The sequence below is a fragment of the Nomascus leucogenys genome, chromosome 17, assembly GCF_006542625.1.
Source record: "Nomascus leucogenys isolate Asia chromosome 17, Asia_NLE_v1, whole genome shotgun sequence".
Lineage (NCBI taxonomy): Eukaryota > Metazoa > Chordata > Mammalia > Primates > Hylobatidae > Nomascus > Nomascus leucogenys.
In genome coordinates, this window is record NC_044397.1 from 74596126 (window position 1) to 74615644 (window position 19519).

Consider the following 19519-nt stretch of genomic DNA (forward strand, 5'->3'; position numbering starts at 1 on the left):
TAGAAAATGATGCATGAGAGTTTTACATTTCATATAGTGTGTTCTATTTATTTTATGCTTTGCAATTTCTGTAATTTTTAAGCACTGTTCTTCCTATACTAGAGGCTCTGCCCTAACTATTCAATTCTGTTTGTCCTAGTTTTCCTAAAATTCCCTTTTCCACTGGTGTGTGGTGCAAGATGAGGCACATTTTCCATGGATGGTGAACAGAGGGAGGAGCCTTTTGATCACAACCAGGTCACTCCACTTCTAAGCCACTGTGTCTCCAGCCCCACAAGACTAAGGGAGAGAGCGCAGAATGGTGGAGAGTAAGCTGTGCTGGGACCGTTGTTTCCATAACCTCGTTTTCTGTGTCCGGCTGACACACCTTCAAAGCGGCATCAGGTCCTAAACTGTAGCTTGCAACGTGCCTGTTTCCAGAAACCAAGGTGAAAGTGCTTTTAGACAGTGTTCCCATGCAAGGGTCCCTTCCCAAATTTTCTCTGGAAATGCATGTTTCTCTGAACTCTGAGTCCCAAGAAAAATCATTTGAGACATCAAGAAAATGGGGGAAGTGCTAAAATTGTGTGGGAATTCAAGCTTAACAATAAACATCAAGACATTTTTGGTAAAAATGAATCCACTGACATCAGGGAGGAGCAAGAGAACAGCACGCTGACACTGGGTCAGAGGCTAAGACCAACATTTCTGGGAACCACTCCTGGAAGGGCACAGATGAGACGCTTTCAACCTCTCATCAGCCAGCCTGGCCTGTAGCTGCTGCACGTTATGAGTGTGTTCCTGGCATGACTGCTTCTAACAGTGAGTTTTCTGGCAAATCAAATAAATACTAATAAGTCTGTATGCACATTATACTTTATACAAATCCTATGAGTGATGTTCCAGAAATAACAAGTTTTGAAGGCAAAATAAGTCCTTAAATTGGCAACTTTGACACATAATTCCATGTAATAGTTAATCTTGCTAGAAAATCCCAGTGTTGTTATTCTAATACAATCTGATAATGTTCACTGGCATTTTCCACTGTTGGCATCTTTACTATAGCCTACAGTTGTTTGTTTGTTTATTTGAGACGGAGTCTCGCTCTGTTGCCTAGGCTAGAGTGCAGTGGCGTGCTCTTGGCTCACTGCAACCTCCCCCTCCCAGGTTCAAGCAGTTCTCCTGCCTCAGCCTCCCTAGAAGCTGGGATTACAGGCACATGCTACCACGCCCAGCTAATTTTTGTATTTTTGGGAGAGACATGGTTTCATCATGTTGGCCAGGCTGGTCTTGAACTCCTGACCTCAGGTGATCAGCCTGCCTCAGCCTCCCACACACAGTGGTGGGATTACAGGTGTGAGCCATGATTCCTGGCTGCCTATAGTTCTTTGTAAAGCAGACAAAATTTTTTAAAGAAATGAACATATATGAGGCAACCTGTACCTAATTTAGAAGTTCAGAAATTCCCCGGACTGCCTATGTACTTTGGTTTCTCATTCCTAATTCCCAAAGATTAAAATCTGTCAGGAATTTGGAAACACTGAATCACAGGCCAAAATAGGACCATGTCTCCATTCATTCATTCATTCAACAATTATTTATTGAGCGCATGCTATTTTTCAGGCACTGTGCCACATTTTGAGAGTAGAGTAGTGAATAAGACAAAGTCGTCACTTCAGGGAGTTTATATTTTAGAGGAGAGAAAGACAAATAAAAGTGTTTAGGCCGGGCATGGTGGCTCACACCTGTAATCCCAGAACTTTGGGAGGTCAAGGCAGGTGGATCACCTGAGCTCAGGAGTTCAAGACCAGCCTGGGCAACAATCCCATCTCTATCAAAAATATAAAATATTAACTGGGTGTGGTGGCACATATCTGTGGTCTCAGCAACTTGGGAGGCTGAGATGGGAGGATCTCTCGAGGCTGGGAGGCAGAGGTTGCAGTGAGCCGAGGTTGTGACACTGGACTTCAACCCGAGTGACAGACCCCATCTCAAAAACAACACTGGGCTGGGCGTGGTGGCTCACGCCTGTAATCCCAGCACTTTGGGAGGCTGAGGCAGGCAGATCATGAGGTCAGGAGATTGAGACCATCCTGGCTAACATGGTGAAACCCCGTCTCTACTAAAAATACAAAAATTAGCTGGGCGTGGTGGCGGGCACCTATAGTCCCAGCTACTCGGGAGGCTGAGGCTGGAGAATTGCTTGAACTTGGGAGGCGGAAGTGGCAGTGAGCTGAGATCGCACCACTGCACTCCAGCCTGGGCAACAGAGTGAGACTCCATCTCAAAAAAAAAATAAAACAACTCAGAACTGTTTAATACAATGTACTGTCAAGTGGTGATGAGCACTATGGAAACGTGAAGCAATGTTTGAGTGCAGCGAGTGAAGTGGTGCTGTTTTGTATGTGATTGTCATGAGTACCCCTCAGAAGAGCAGAGAGCTGAATGCAGTGAGCATAGAACCTTACTGAGGCCTGGGCAAGGCTCTTCCAGACAGCGAAGTGCCCTGAGGCAGGACTGTGTTTGGTGTGTCCTGGAAACGGGAGAGAAGCCAGGGCCTCTGGAATGTGGTGAAGGAGAGGGAAAAGTAGGAAATGAGGCTGGAGAGAGACACAGGGGCCAGAACATATAGGGCTGTGTAAATTACGTTGAGTTCTTTGGATTTTCCTGTAAGCGTGGATGGGAAGCAGTTGGAGGGTTTTGAGCAGGGATGGTGTGATCTGACCTGCATTTTAGAATCATCCTGCTGGCTGAGGTGCAGAGGGAAAAAGCAGGGGGCAGAAGTAGAGGCGAGGGGCAGCCAGTTAGGAGGCTACAGGAGTAGCCCAGACCAGACAGGAGGGTGGCTCGGCCCTCAGAGATCTTGGTGGGGCAGATTAAAGAGTGATCAAGTTAGAGCTAACAGGCCTTTTTTTTTTTTTTTTTTTTTTTTTTTTTAGACTGGGTCTCGCTTGTTCCCCAGGCTGTAATGCAGTGGTGCAATCACGGCTCATTGCAGCCTTGACCTCATGGATCAAGGTATCCTCCCACCTCTCAGCCTCCCAAGCAGCTGGGACTACAGGTGCATGCCACCACGCCCAGCTAATTTTTGTATTTATAGAGACATGGGTCTCACCATGTACCCAGGCTGGTCTTGAACTCCTGGGCTCAAGCCATCTGCCTGCCCTGGCCTTCCAAAGCGTTGGAATTACAGGCCTGAGCCACTGTGCCAGGCCAGAGCCAACGGGACTTACTGAGAAATTATGTGAGAGAGAGGGGTCAAGGAAGACTCCCCCTGTTCAACCAAGCAATGAGGTGAATGGTGCTGCTGCTTCCTGAGATGGGGAAGACTGTAGAGGAAACAAACCAGGAACGACAAATCAGTAATTTAGCTTTGAATACATTAGGTTTGAGATGTCTAGTCTATACCCAAACAGACCACACTGTGGCATCTGGGCAGTAGAATCCAGCAGGATGGATGCCAATGCCAACCTGAGTAGACAGTTGGGTCTGTGAGTCTAAAGCTCAGGGAAGACCTCAGGGTCTGGGATACAAATCTGGAGATCATCAGCCTGTCCATGAAAGCCAGGGGGGTGATGGAAGATACTGTGAGAAAAAGTGGAGAGGGGAAAGAGAAGAGGTCCGTGGAAGGAGACCTGGGAGAATACAACCTTCGATTAGATCAGGAAGAGGAGAAGAATCCAGCAAAAAACTCTGAGAAGTCTCTGGGAAGGAAGTCTTCCTTCCTTCCCCTGTACCAGGAGAGGTGCTATCCCAGAAATCGGCAAAGAAAAATTGTTTGATGGGGAGAGCAGGATCACCTTTGTCAACTGCTGCTGCGAGACTTGGAAAAATAAGGACTGGGAAGAGAGCAATAGAAACTTTGAAAGCCATTGGTTATCTTGACAAGAGTTGTTTCTGTGGGGGTGGTGAGAACTGGAGCCTGATTGGATGGGTTCAAGAGAGAATGGGGAGTTCTAGCCAAGAAGGCTGATGAGGATGAGTCAAATTAAAAATGTTTTCTTTTTATGAGTCCTCTCATATTTACTGATACAACTGATATATTGGGTCTCCATTCTGCCACATTACTTTATATTGATCATGTATTATATCTGCTATGTTTCTCCATGCAATGTATTTTTTTACTTTAAAAATTGTATTTATAAAGGTTTGTAATTTTATTCCAGTAGTTATTTTATATGTACACTTTTTAAAATGCTCTTAATTTTTTTTTTTTAAAGACATGGTCTTGCTCTTTGCCCAGGCTGGAGTATAATGGCATGATCCTGGCTCATCAAAGCCTTGGCCTCCTGGGCTCAATAAGTCCTCCCACCTCAGCCACCTGAGTAGCTGGGACTACAGGCATGTGACACCACACCAAGCTAATTTTTTTTTGTATTTTTTATAGAAATGGTGTCTCCCTCTGTTGCCCAGGCTGGTCTCAGTCAGGCGATCCAGCACACAAGCAATCCTCTCACCTCAGCCTCCCTTGGCTCTTACTCTTATTTTTTTGTTTAAGCTTTTACTATCTGGTTTATAAATACTATAGTATTCTTCATCTCCCATCTATTGCCCATACAACAATCTAGGGGCATATTCCGTTTTTCTCTATTTCCCTTGTCCCATTTTTGAGTTGCACTATTTCCTTATCATCTCTTATCAGCTGAAGCTCATTGTCTAGTATACCGATCAGAAAACTTTTTATTTTTTGCAAGGGGCCAGACAGTAAATATGTTCAGTTCTGCAGGCATGCAATCTCTGCCATAGCTCTACCATTATAGAGTATAAGCAGCCGTGGACAATATGTAAACAAATGGGTATGGCTGTCTTCCAATAAAACTTTGTTTGCAAAAACAGGTGGTGAGCCAGATTTGGCCTATAGGCTAAAGCCCGATCTTAGAGTAGCAGCAGATAAGGAGACAGAAAAACTGTGCAGGAGGTGAGAGAAAACTGGCAGGAGAGCTGGGGGGATATTGACAAAAGAGGAGCCCTTTAAATCTTCCAGGGGTAGAAAAAATGAAATCCTTTGATGTTACTCAATAGTTTACCTGCTCGGAAGGAGGAAAGGTATCTCTTCCATCTCAGAGTTGGCTCGGCATCCATCCTGCTGGATTCTGCAGATCCTGCTGGCCAGATGCCACAGTGTGGTCAGCTGAAAGTGATTTGCTCATCCTGAAAACAGCAGGTATAGAAAGCGCTCTTTCAGCACCATGGCAACCAGATCGTGTTTTTCTAAAAAAGGATCAGATCAGCCAGTGCGCCCCTCCAGGCATTGATCCATTAATGTGCACTGAGCTCATTTCAGAGCCAGGCCCTGGGCTGAGTGCTTGGAATACAAAGATGCATAAGGCTAAGTCCTTGTTTTTAAGGAGCTGACAGACTGGAGGAGGAGGCAGACATGCACAGTAAACAGTATAATCACACGTCATCAAAGGAAGGGACATACAAAGGGCTGGGGAGCATCTCCTCCTCTTTGGGAGAAGCTGACCTGGAGACCTAAGGTTGAGCTGAATTTTGGAGAATCAGTCAGAGTTGGTCAAGAGGACAAACTGGGATGGGTCAAGGAAAACAGAGAAGCTTGAGAGCTGTAGCAGCTCCACGGAATGGCAAGTATGGCCAGAGGGTGGCATCTCCAGGGTGCCAGAGATGGCCGTGGAGAGGCACCGAGGCCAGGCCATGCCGGGCCTCTGCTGCCTCTGCTGTCACCAAGGTCAACCACAACCTAGTGCCCAAGCCAGTGGCATTTTCCAGCCTACTTTTACTCATCCCTTCTTTTAGAACATGCTCCCTTGAGAGTCTGATATTCATGGTATCATGATCCGCTATCTCCTGATCGGTCCTCTGCACATCCAGCTGCTCTTTCTCACTCTCTTATTTGTGCTCTCACTGCCTTAAATTTTAACCTTCTTCTCGTGCTGCACTTTCTCCAGGTATATGAGAAACCTCTCCATTTTTCACTTTCATCTGTATTGCTCTTTGCCAGTTGGCCTCAATTTCTCCTATCACAAGATGAGCCCCCATACGTATCTAGGAATGTGGCCTCAAGAACCCCGGTGTGGCAATCCCAGTGAAAAGCCTTTTCCCAGTACTCATCTTTCCATCCTGGGGAAGGCATGGGATTGCTGTTGGTTGGTTGTGTACCTACCCTGGGACCCAGCACTATTATCAGAGTAATGGGCCAATGCGATAGATGGTGAGGGAAATGAGGTTCCATGATTGGCCCCATCAGTCACAGGGATGGAAAGGCAGTTTCTTGAGACAGATGTATCAGGCAGGAGACAGGAGCTATACAATGTCAACAGAGAAAGTGTAATATAAATAATCGTGAACTAATAATAGGGGGTTACCCACTAAGGGATAAAAAGAAGTCTAAAGGTTACAGAAACAGGTGAATGGATAAACAAAATGAAATGTTATTCTGCCATAAAATGGAATGAAATTCTGCTACACGCTACCACATGGATAAACCTTGACATTATGCAAAATGAAATAAGCCAGACTCAAAAGGGCAAATATTATATGGTGCCACTTATATAGTGTACCATGAATAGTCAATTCATAGAGACAGAAAGTAGAATGGAGGTTTTCAGGAGCTGGAGGAAGGGGAGAATGGGAAGTTATTGTTTAGTGGGTGATACGGTTTGGCTCTGGGTCCCCACCCAAATCTCATCTCAAATTGTAATCCCATGTCAAGGGAGGGACCTGGTGGGAGATGGCTGGATCATGGAGGTGATTCTTGTGATAGTGAGTTCTCCTGAGATTTGATGGTTTAAAAGTATGTGGCTCCCTTCTCTCTCTCTCTTTTTCTCTCTCTCCTGCCACTTTGTGAAGAGATCTGCCTTGCTTCCCCTTCACCTACCACCATGAGAGGGTTTCCCGAGGCCTCCCCAGGCATGCAGAACTGTGAATCAATCAAACTTCTTTTCTTCATAAATTACCCAGTCTCAGGTAGTATCTTTGTAGCAGCATGAGGAACAGACTATTACAATGGGTATAGAGTTTCACCTTGGAATGATAGAAAAGTTTGGGAAATAGATAGTGGTGATGGCTGCAAAACATTGTGAATGTATCTAATGTCAGTGAATTGTACACTTAAAAATGGTTAAAATGATAAAAGTTATGTACGTTTTACCACAATAAAAAAAAAAATACAGGCCAGCCTGGCCAACATGGTGAAACCCTGTCTCTACTAAAAATACAAAAATGAGCTGGGTGTGGTGGCACATCCCTGTGATCTCAGCTTCTCTGGAGGCTGAGGCAGGAAAATCGCTTGAACCCGAGAGGTGGAGGTTGGAGTGAGCCGAGATCGCGCCACTGCACTCCAGCCTGGGCGATAGAGTGAGATTCTGTCTCAAAAACAATAAACAAATAAACAAACAAACAAAAAACAGGAATCGTGGATATAGGGGCAGGCACTAGCTCTAGGGCTCAAGCAGAGAACCCAAGGAAGGAATCAACTTGGAAAAGGGTGTCCCCAGGAATGAGACTCAGATGCCCTTGGAGATGGTGTGGATAGAGCCCGCAGGATGGCAGATGAGTTTGTTGTAGTGCTTGAGGCCGGGCTGGCATGCAAGAAACCCGTGCACCGGTGGGGGCTGACAACACCCACTGAGAAGCTGCCCTCTGAGGTGCGGGCGCTCACTAGGACTTCACCTGTGGTATGTTACTGAAACTCAGGGGAGCCAACTGCTGGAGTGTTTATGAGACACACTGTGCCACCATCGGGGGCTTCAGCAGCGTTTGGTGAAAACCTGCCTGTGGGGTTGCTGTTAAATTTGCTGGAGAGCTGAGTGAGGTGCTAGCAGAACTCCTCAGGAAACCACCAGGGATGAGCATCCCTGGGTGCCCCATGCACCAGTCAAGAGCAGGAGCAAGAGGAAAGGAAGGGAGCCTCTTCTTCCCGCAGTGTCTCTCCAGAGCCCTCCATTGACAGCACTTAATATCGTGCTAGCAGGCAAAGAAATATTTACAGGATTCAGCTCCAGTATCACAAAGGAGGATAATGAAGAGTGGATTTGGAATTCAGAGGCTCTAAAGTGATAACTGTCACAGCCCACCCCTTTGGCTACTCAGTTTCCGTATGCACCCTCTTACACATATCTGAACTTCTATACGACAACGAAAAATACAGCTATCCTTCTTGTCAGGGAAAATATTCCTACCCTTTCTCCCAAATGAGAAGATACTCAGTGCCAACAACAATTTTATCTATCCCTGGCTATATTCATTACTCAAATTTGATCACAGGTAAATATTCTGTTACCAAAAGACCAAATTGTAAAGTTAACTTCCAACAACTTGTATATAAACTAATAAAGGGAAGGAGAGAGAAATAAAATGGATGGCACTTTCCCATCACCCATCTATCAGTGGGAAAGAACTCTGGGGAAGTGCTCTTGAGGAAATATCTTTGAGAAGAATCCCTGATTGGCCCTACTTGGGTCATGTGTGTTGGAATCTATGAAAGTCTGGAATTTTGCCTATCTTACAAGCTAGTAAGCCTGTTATGGTTTCATGGATGCTTGCAGATGACATGAGACTGGATCAGAGACAAAGGACTACACTACTCTGGCAGACCAAGTTGCATGAGGTTTGTGTTAGTTAACGTTGGTTTTCCTTGTCCCCAAGTCCCACGGGGTGATGTGGAGGGGCCCAGGTGGTTACTGTACACGCAGTGTGTTTGTACAGGAACACTGAGCAATTTAATAGTACAATTTAATAGTACAATTTAATAGTAAGTGGTGAGCAAGTTTGCCCTTTGTCTGGGGCAGGGGGATATTGCTTTGTCAAGGCTGTCTACTGCAAACACAACCCTGAGAAATGTCTCAAGCAAGGAACAGTCAGGACCTTGCATTCTTGTCATCCCCAGCAAGAGCATGCAGAGACAATCAGAGCCCGTGGCAAATTGCCTGTCACAAAAATCCACCACAAGGCCTGACAGATCCTTGGCCAAATTCACATTTTCCCATGAGTATGCTACCTCGTCAGCTGCTCTGATTAGTCTGACCAACAGAGGGACCAAATCTGTTTAATTTGACTCCTATCACATTTAAAATTAAGGCTGCTATTGACAGGACTTCAAGCAATACAGTGAGGCAAGTCTGCCATGTTGATCTCACCCATGTGCCCAGGGTCCCGGGCTCAGCCAACTGTCTAAAAGTTCTGGGGGCAAGGGAGGCCAGTCATTCTTATTTCAGATAGCGAGGATAAAATCTAATATCAGTCTAGTATTCATTATGACCCACTCATGGGAGTTTAGATTCACTGATATCATTATCAGTGACTACAGGAAGCAATGTAGGGAGCAAAGACCCTCATCCCTGATGGAAGGACATTCATGGCCCATTCTCCCTTACAAAGAGACAATCCGAAGGGGAGCAGATCACTCCAGTTTGGAATTTGTTGTTAATTTGATTTGAATCAGCATCGCGTTGGTTTGGTTAGGTAAGATGGTTAAATTTTATGTGTCAACTTGGCTGTGTCATGAGACTAAGATATTTGGTCAAACATTACTCTGGATGTTTCCATGAGGGTGTTTTTGGATGAGATTAACATTTAAATCATTGGACTTTGAGTAAAGCAGATGACTCTACCTAATGTGGATGGCCCTCAGCCAAACAACTGGAGGCCTAAATAGAACAAAAGAGTGACCTCTTCCAGGCAAGAAGGAATTCTGCCAGCACATGAACTTTGCACTTGAACTGAAACAGTGGCTATCCTGCCAGCCCACCCTGCCAGCCCACCCTGCAGATTTTGGACTTGCCAGCCTCCAAAATCATGGCAGCCCATTCCTTAAAATAAATCTCACTCTCTCTCTCCCTCTAGAATATATATATATATACACACACATACATACACACACACACGTATAATATTATATATATTTTATATGCACACACAAAATAATAGATAGATAGATATCATATTAGTTCTGTTTTTTTGGAGAACCCTGACTAGTCCTAGTTGCCTTTGTTTTCCTTTTCCACTTTTCTTCTGAGCTCATGTTCCACCTCCTGATATCTTACCATCATTTCCCTGAGCTTATTTTATCCTTTTCTTTCTTAAAGGCAACCATTTCATTAAGTTTTTAAGTGCCTGGCAATTGCTTGGTTAAGACCGGTGTCTGCTCCATGGCAGCCTCTTCCTGGTGAGTATTCCACATCTGCCATTGGTTTTTCCTATCCCTTTCCTACATTTGCAGAGATCCTGTATGTCTTCCTTTTTGATGACTCATCTTTGAACAAGTGGATTTTTTTTTTTTTTTTGAGACAGAGTCTTACTCTGTCGCCAGGCTGGAGTGCAGTGGCGCAATCTCGGCACACTGCAACCTCCGCCTCCTGGGTTCCAGTGATTCTCCTGACTCAGCCTCCCAAGTAGCTGGGACTACAGGTGCCCACCACCACACCCAGCTAATTTTTTGTATTTTTAGTAGAGATGGGGTTTCACCATGTTGGCCAGGATGGTCTTGATCTCTTGACCTCGTGATCCACCTACCTCGGCCCCCCAAAGTGCCGGGATTACAGGCATGAGCCACCGTGCCTGGCCAAACATGTGGAATTTTTCCAGGACCAGCTCTTTGCTGGTCATGTGAGAGGAGTCGGGGCTGTGTTCCAAGTCAGCTGGAATTTTTCTTATAACTCAGGATTTTAGATGTGAGCTTGATCAGCCCTTACTTCTCAGCTTAAGCAGGTCTGGGCATGTTTGGCAACCTGGCCTGCATGATGAAGATTTGCATAATTTGGTGTTCATCTATTTATTCAGTTTTTGCCCGAATGATGAAGGAGGAAGTTTACATCTTGCTCCCTGGGGACAGGCAGAGACAGTGTGTGCACTTCCATCCTACAAGGACCAGATCTGAACAGTCTGGAGAGAAGATCTGTGGCGGCAGCAGACAGATCTCTGCTTCAGGGGCCAGGTGTCCAGGTGGAACACCACAGCGTGGCAGAGAGAACAGAGGCTTCTCTGCATGCCTGCCAGGGAATTGGCACCATGTCAACAGAAATCTTAGGTTACAGGAACAGGAACCAGCCCTGACTGATGTGTGCAAGCTCGGAGCTTTCCTTTCTCCTTGCACTTCCCACATGTTCCCCACATAAGCAGCAACCACAGAGCCACCCCCTGCCACCCAACGACTCTCTCCTGAGCTAGAAACTTGTAAGACTCAGCTAGGAGTCTGAATGGTTGGACATCTAAAGCAAAGAATAACCTAGTTTGTAACTTGGGATCAAAGGAAGAACTGAATATCCACATTCTGTGTAAAAGAGGCCACTTTGGAGATTTCTATGCCTCTCAGGGGCTCTACCTCAGAATGGCTCAGCTGTAATTATTTTTGGATTCCTATACAAATCCAACTTCCCTGGAAAGAGAAAGTCTCATGTTTATTAATAATATGAGGAAAGAATTAAAATATATCAGCTGCTATGGGCTACTGTCGTTTATTTTGACTTTTCTTTTGTAGAAGAAATGCTGATGCAGTGTCATTCTTGTGTCTGTCCTCCTTAGAGAATGCCTGAACAGTTCCATTGACTCAAAGTAAAGATCAAAAGAACCAAATGACAGTAATAGCCAAGTGTAATCATCAGTAACCGTGTTTTCTATCCACGGGTAAAAAACAATCATCCTCTTCATTATGGGTTTCAATTTAAAATGTAATACATTTTTAGAAATGCCTATTTCCTTTTATAATCTCTTTATATAATCTAGGTTACTCTGGCTCTTAGGTCTTCATTTAACTACTGAAAAGATTTGATCTCAAATCAATGACCTAACCACCCATGACCACCTCCCACCTCCCTCCCCATACACCCCCCAGCATGAATTCTGGTAACTCAGGTAAAATGCTTTCTGGAAACCTGCCTCTATTAGTCTGTTTTCAAGCTGCTAATAAACACATACCCAAAACTGGGTAATTTATAAAGGAAAGAGGTTTCCTTTATAGTTCTACATGGCTTGGGAGGCCTCAAAATCATGGTGGAAGGCGAATGAGAAGCAAAGTCACATCTTACATGGCAGCAGGGAAAAGAGAGTTTGTGTAGGGGAACACCCCTTTAAAAAACCATCAGATCTTGTGACACTCATTCACTATCAAGAGAACAGCATGGAAAGACCTGCCCCCATGATTCAATTACCTCCCATGACACATGGGAATTATAGGAGCTACAATTCACAATGAGATTTGGGTGGGGACACAGACAAACCATGTCACTGCCTAAAACCAACTCAATAGTCTAAGGAATTTGACTGGGGAGAATCTGGAGAGGATTTAATTAATTTGGCAAAAGGATTAGCAATTGGAGCTAAGTGAGAAAAGAGAATTCTTGGAGGAAAAAAAGATGTTTAGTTACACTGAGAAATTAAAACCTGAAGCAATTGCCTTTGAGATTTTTTTCAGGAAATGAGTATTGACGGCCTACTGTGTGTCAAATTATGTGTTTCACGTTAAAGACTCCAAAGTAGATAAGACATAGGCCCAGCCTTGGGGAGCTCATTGAGCCACAGAGAAAGTTTGAATGTTTCAGAGAAATCATCAAGAACATGGGATCAGCAATCTATTATATTTTAATTGCCTCTTTTCATGATTATAAAAGCAATGCATGCCTGCTGAAGAGAATTTGGAAAAACAAAGAAGAAATTAAAAAACATCTCTGATCCTGCCACCAGAAATCACCACTGTTAGCAATTGTGTCACTTCTGTAGGTCAATATGGTTATCATAATAAGCTCTAGCATTGATTACATGCATCTCATGTACCAGAGATTATGCTAGACTCTCATTTAATCTGTACATCAGCCCTATGAAGTAGGGACCATCATTCTCCTCATTTTACAGATGAGGAAACAGAGGCTTGGAGAGGTTACTGTGCCTGAAGCCTCATAGCTAGTGAGTGGCAGAGATTGGACTCACCCAAGCTTTGTCTTATTCTCAAGCTCTCAACCAACCCAGTGGTGAGAAGAGCCAGCAGCAAAGCCTGTCATCTTTGTCTTTTTTTTCTTTTCTAACCTCAAATCAGGGAGAAAGCCTTTGTCATGAGAGGGGCAAAGCAATTCCAAAGACAGCCCAGTGGCCATGTCTCCGATTTGGCTTTCAGGGGCCTGTCTGATACCTATGGAGAGACAAGGGCTGAACAAGCTGTACCCTCAAAACAAAACAAAGCAAAACAAAACTTTAGTCTCTTTGGGGACTCTCTGATAGTAATGCAGAGGGAGAAAGGCTTTCTTTGTCTCACGGGGAGGAAGGTTCCCTACGGAAATTGAAGGCAGTGCCTGATGACATAGCGCTGCCACCTGGTGGAAATCATGGTGTAGGACATCATGTCCAGCACCCCTAGCGCTGAGAGACACTCCCTGGGGAAGAGAAATATTTGGAGAGAAATTTGCAAGAGGTTGGAAGTCTTGCAGTAGCAGGTAGGAACAAGGATTATAACTGCTACTGTGACCCCCTGAGGCCCCTCACATCCTCTTAAGACTTGGAGAAACTCATATTATGTGTATTTTCCTGTACTTTTGAAAAATGTTTTCCTTTATGCTTTGTTGTAATGAAATTACCTCTGATGGTCACATAGCTTAAATATTTAGTATATATATGAATACTAAATGTCCATTTTTGGGAGTTAGTTTACCTGCATCTAAAATCAGGAATATGTCACAGAGTAACTGAGCAAAAAGTGCTGTTAGGTTTGTGCATTTCACCCTTTGCCTGGGATAAGAAGATGTCAATCATCTTGGTACTAATGACAGGAAAAAGTGCCCTCCTATCCATGTGTATTGGCTACTTGACTCAAGTCTCCTTATTTCGCTTTCTAGCATAACTCAAAGGATTGTGATTGTTGTTTTACATCTGTGTTAATGAGATAAATAAGTTTAAAATAAAAAGATGTGTACCAGGCAGATGGAAAGGTGAACCATGAAGTTTTTGCCATCTGGATCTTCCGTCAAAGACAGATGAAAAATTCTGCCCAGGGTGTATGCTGAAGAACACAAATACTTAATCTGGAGTTCAAGTATGGGCTTCAAGGAGTCTATACACCCCTGAAATTTTGGGCCAGATGGAATGTGTCTGGAAGTGTGTTCATTTTTCTGGGAGGAAGGTCCAGAGTTTTCATCAGCTTCTGAAAACAGTGCATGCCCAAAGAGAAGGTTCAAAATCATTGCCTAGGGCCTTTCAGAGGGTCCTTCTAAGTATGGGGTTCTCTAATGTTAATCGACACCACATGCACTATTATTATTAAAAGTAATTGGGTCAGGTGTGGTGGCTCATGCCTATAATCCCAGTACTTTGGAAAGCTGAGGGAGGTGGATTAGTTGAGTCCAGGAATTCCAGACCAGCCTGGCCAACATGGTGAAACCCCATCTCTACAAAAAATACATAAAAATTAGCTGGGTGTGAAGGCACACATCTATAGTCCCAGCTACTCAGGAGGCTGAGGTGGGAATATCTCCTGAGCCCAGGAGGTGGAGGCTGCAGTGAGTTGAGATCATGCCTCTGGCACTCCAGCCTGGGCAGCAGAGTGGGACCCTGTTTCGGTAATGATAATAGTAATCATCATGATCATCATCATGTTGCAAGCTGATTTGAAATAACTCATTTTTATATAAGCACTTGGATTTGCATAGGCTTGACTGAGGAATTACACCAGTGATGAAGGGTTCAACCTGGACACTGGTAAGGCAGACCAAGCCACGTGAACCCCTGCAGTTGGCAGGCCAGCAGCCAGTCCATCCTTCCTCCTTTAGACCTGTGGACTGCATTCAAGATCAGTAAAGCCTCTGTCAGAAGGTCCTGGGAAACAAGACCTGTCCATGGTTTCTTTACCTGAAAGTAAAAATGTTTGATGATATAATTTTTAAGTTCCTTTGAGTCATTAAAGCTCACTGATTTAGGAGAATGGCTTTTACAATTTTTAAGCTTAAACTCCCTCCTAAGTTTCTGAAGATCCCCTTGGGCCACTTCATGGATTTGATTTAAATCTAAAGTCCTGGGGGTTTCAGGGAGCACAGCTTGGAATCTACTGTCCTGGGACATTCATTGTATTAGTCCATTTTCATGCTGCTGATAGACATACCCAAGACTGGGCAATTTACAAAAGAAAGAGGTTTAATTGCACTTACAGTTCCACGTGGCTGGGGCAGCCTCACAATCATGATGGAAGGCAAGGAAGAGCAAGTCACATCTTACATGGATGGCAGCAGGCAAAGAGAGAGACTCGTGCTGGGGAATTCCTCTTTTTAAAATCATCAGATCTCATGAGAACTTATTCACTGTCATAAGAACAGCATGGGAAAGACTTGCCCCCATGATTCAATTATCTCCCACAGGGTCCCTCCCACAACATGTGGGAATTCAAAATGAGATTTGGGTGGGGACATAGCCAAACCATATCATTCCACTCCTGGCTCCTCCCAAATCTCCTGTCTTCACATTTCAAAACAAATCATACCTTCCAAACAGTCCCTCAAAATCTTAACTCATTTCAGCATTAACTCAAAAGTTCACAGTCTAAAGTCTCATTTGAGACAAGGCAAGTCCCTTCCACCTATGAGCCTGTAAAATCAAAAGCAGGTTAGTTACTTCCTAGATACAGTGCGGGTATGGGCACTGGATAAATACAGCCATTCCAAATGGGAGAAATTGGCCAAAACAAAGGGGCAACAGGTCCCATGCAAGTCCAAAATCCAGCGGGGCAGTCAAAGCTCCAAAATGATCTCCTTTGACTCCATGTCTCACATCCAGGTCATGCTGATGCAAGTGGTGGGTTCCCATGGTCTTGGGCAGCTCCACCCTTGTGGCTTTGCAGGATACTTTCTGGTTGCTTTCACAGGCTGGCATTGAGTGTCTGCAGCTTTTCCAGGTGCACAATACAAGTTGTCAGTGGATCTACAATTCTGGGGTCTGGAGGACAGTGGCCCTCTTCTCGCAGCTCCACTAGGTGGTGCCCCAGTAGGGACTCTGTGTGGAGGTTCCAACCCCACATTTCCCTTCCACACTGCCCTAGCAGAGGTTCTCCATGCAGTGAAAGAGAAAGAGATTTAATCAGACATACAGTTCCATGTGGCTGGGGAAGCCTCAGGAAACTTCTGCCTGGACGTCCAGGCATTTCCATACATCTTCTGAAATCTAGGCAGAAGTCCCCAAACCTCAGTTCTTGACTTCTGTGCACTCACAGGCTCAACGCCACATGGAAACTGCCAATGCTTGAGGCCTGCACCCTCTGAAGCCATGGCCCAAGCTCTACATTGGCCTCTTTCAGCCATGACTAAAGCAGCTGAGATGCAGGGCACAAAGTCCCTAGGCAGCATACAGCCCAGGGACCCTGGGCCTGGCCCATTAAACCACTTTTTCCTCCTAGGCCTCTGGGTCTGTGATGGGAGGGGCTGCCATGAAGACCTCTAACATGCCCCGGAGACATTTTCCCCACTGTCTTGGGGATTAACATTCGGCTCCTCATTACTTAACCAAATTTTTGGTGTGAATTTCCCCAGAAAATATGGAATTTTCTTTTCTACTACATTGTTAGGCTGGAAATTTTCTGAACTTTTATGCTCTGCTTCCCTTATAAAACTGAATGCCTTTAACAGCACCCAAGTCACATCTTGAATGCTTTGCTGCTTAGAAATTTCTTCTGCCAGATACCCTAAATCATCTCTTTCAAGTTCAAAGCTCCACAGTCTCTAGAGCAAGGGCAAAATGCTGCCAGTCCCTTTGCTAAAACATAACAAGAGTCACTTTTGCTCCAGTTCCCAGCAAGTTACTCATCTCCATCTGAGACCACCTCAGCCTGGACCTTATTATTCATATCACTATCAGCAATCTTGTCAAAGCCATGCAACAAGTCTCTAGGAAGTTCCAAACTTTCCCACTTTTTCCTGTCTTCTTCTGAGCCCTCCAAACTGTTCCAACCTCTGTCTGTTACCCAGTTCCAAAGTTGCTTCCACATTTTTGGGTATCTTTTCAGTAGCACCCCACTCTACTGGTACCAATTTACTGTATTAGTCCATTTTCATGCTGCTGATAAAAACATACCCAAGACTGGTCAATTTACAATAGAAAGAGGTTTAATTGGACTTACAGTTCCATGAGGCTGGGGAAACCTCAGTCTTGGTTTTTTGTTTGTCTGTTTTTTGCTTCCCTAGTCTGCCACATACCTAATGAAAGAAAACACTTAAAGATTACTGGATTTATATGAAGTTCCAGAAAAATAATCCATAGTGGAAATAATCCATAGTGGAAAAATCAAAAATAATCCATAGTGGAAAAATCAGGGAACTGGAGGCTATTATCCTTAGCAAACTAACACAGGAACAGAAAACCCAATACCACGTTCTCACTTATAAATGGGAGCTAAATGATAGGAACTCATGAACAGAAAGAAGGGGACAACAGGCTGGGGGTGGTGGCTCACGCCTGTAATCCCAGCACTTTGAGACACCAAGGCAGGCAGATCACCTGTCAGGAGTTCGAGACCAGCCTGGCCAGCATGATGAAATCCCATGTCTACTAAAAATACAAAAATTAGCCAGGCATAGTGGTGCGTGCCTATAATCCCAGCTACTCGGGAGGCTGAGGCAGGAGAATCACTGGAACCGAGGAGGCAGAGGGTGCAGTGAGCCAAGATTGTGCCACTGCACTCCAGCCTGGGTGACAAAGTGAGACTCCATCTCAAAAAAAAAAAAAAGAAAGAAGGGGACAATAGACACTGGGGCTTATGAAGTTGCAGGGTGGGAGAAGGGAGAGGAGCAGAAAAGGTAACTATTGGGTACTAAGCTTAATACCTGGGTGATGAAACAGTCTGTACAACAAACCCCCTTGACACAAGTTTACCTATGTAACAAACTTTCACATGTACCTCCAAACCTAAAGTAAATGGGTTTTTTTCGTTTTTAACTCGGAAGAGAAGTTGCCTCTAGGAGGAACGGTGAGGACAAAGATGGATTGAGAGGCGATGTGCTGGAACATTTGGGAGTGATCTGGGATTACACACTGTTGAAACTTAGTGGATGCACTTAAGGGTTTTTTTCTTTATTTCATTGAATTTAAATTTCACATCGAAAGAAAAAATTTGAGTACATACAATAAAATAGTATTCAGCCTTGAAAAGAAATGAAATCCTATTACATACTACTACAGGGAAGACACTTGAGGACATTATGCTTAGTAAAATAAACCAGTCACAAACCCCGTGTGATTCTATACATATGAGATACCCAGAGTAGTCAAATTCATAGAGACAGAAAGTAGAATGTTGGTTGCCAGGGGCTGGGGGGAAAGGGTGAATGAGAAGTTGTTGTTTAACTGGTATGGAGTTGTAGTTTTGTAAGATGAGAAAGTTCTGGAGATTGGTTCCACAACAGTATGAATGTACTTAACACTACTGAACTATACACTTACAAATGGTTTGGATAGTAAGTTTTATATGATTTTACTAAGATCAAAAAGAAAAAATCAGGAAATGTCAAACTCTAGTAATAATATGCATGGTGAAGTACTTAAGGAGGGGGTGTAATGATGTCTATTTAATTTGAAATGCTTCAGAGAAGTAAAGTGGATGGGCCAGGCATGGTGGCTCACACCTGTAATCCCAGCACTTTGGGAGGCCAAGGCAGGTGGATCACCTGAGGTCAGGAGTTCGAGACCAGCCTGGCCAATCACTGCCAACATGGTGAAACCCCGTCTCCACTAAAAATACAAAAATTAGCTGGGCATGGTGGCAGGCACCTGTAATCCCAGCACTTTGGAAAGCCAAGGCAGGCGGATCACCTGAGGTCAGGAGTTCAAGACCAGCCTAGCCAACATGGTGACACCTCATCTCTTCTAAAAATGCAAACATTAGCTGGGCATGGTGTCAGGTGCCTGTAATCCCAGCTACTCAGAAGGCTGAGGCAGGAGAGTCACTTGAACCCAGGAGGCCGAGGTTGCAGTGAGCTGAGATTGTGTCACTGCATTCCAGCCTGGGCAATAGAGGGAGATTCCATCACAGACAAACAAACTAAAAGAAGTGAAGTGGATGGATGCAAGAATGGAGAGATGGGTATATTTGTGATTAAACAAGAACAAAAATGGTGGGATATATATCACTGTAAAATTCTTTCATCTTTGCTGTATTTTAAATTTTTCATAATAAAATATTGGGGAAAAGTCAAGAAAAGATTATTGGGAATAAGTTGGGGTGGCAATTTACATAAGGAACTTTTTGATTTTTTTGATTTATAAATTCATTGGTTTCTTTAATAATATATGAAATATGCAAATTAAAACCTAATGATATACCACCATACCCTTCTCAGAATTGCCAAAGTGAGAAAAACTAACAAGTATTCATGAGAATCTCATATATTGCTGGTGGATGTGTAAATTGGTGCAATCATTTTGGAAACTTGGCAGTGTCTTCTAAAGGTAAAACATGTGTCTCCCCTATGATCCAGCAATTCCGCTCCTAGGTCTATTCCCAAGAGAAATTACTGCTTGTATTCAAGACATGTTTGAGAATGTTTGTAGCAGCTGTATACATAATAGCAAAACTGTTAAGAACACAAATGTCTATTCACAGTAGAATGGGGCCAAGCAC

The 19519-nt window shown here is 44.1% G+C and overlaps 1 long non-coding RNA gene across 2 annotated transcripts in view; it reads left to right on the plus strand.

The window, feature by feature from the left end:
- Positions 1-12707, plus strand: part of LOC101176058 — a 42320-nt gene extending 29613 nt beyond the window's left edge. For both annotated transcript variants that reach the window (XR_004026392.1, XR_004026391.1), the window contains 3 exons: positions 140-801; positions 10026-10105; positions 10720-12707. This is a non-coding gene — a long non-coding RNA (uncharacterized LOC101176058). The remainder of the gene's footprint in view (positions 1-139; positions 802-10025; positions 10106-10719) is intronic.
- The last annotated feature ends 6812 nt before the right edge of the window (positions 12708-19519 follow it).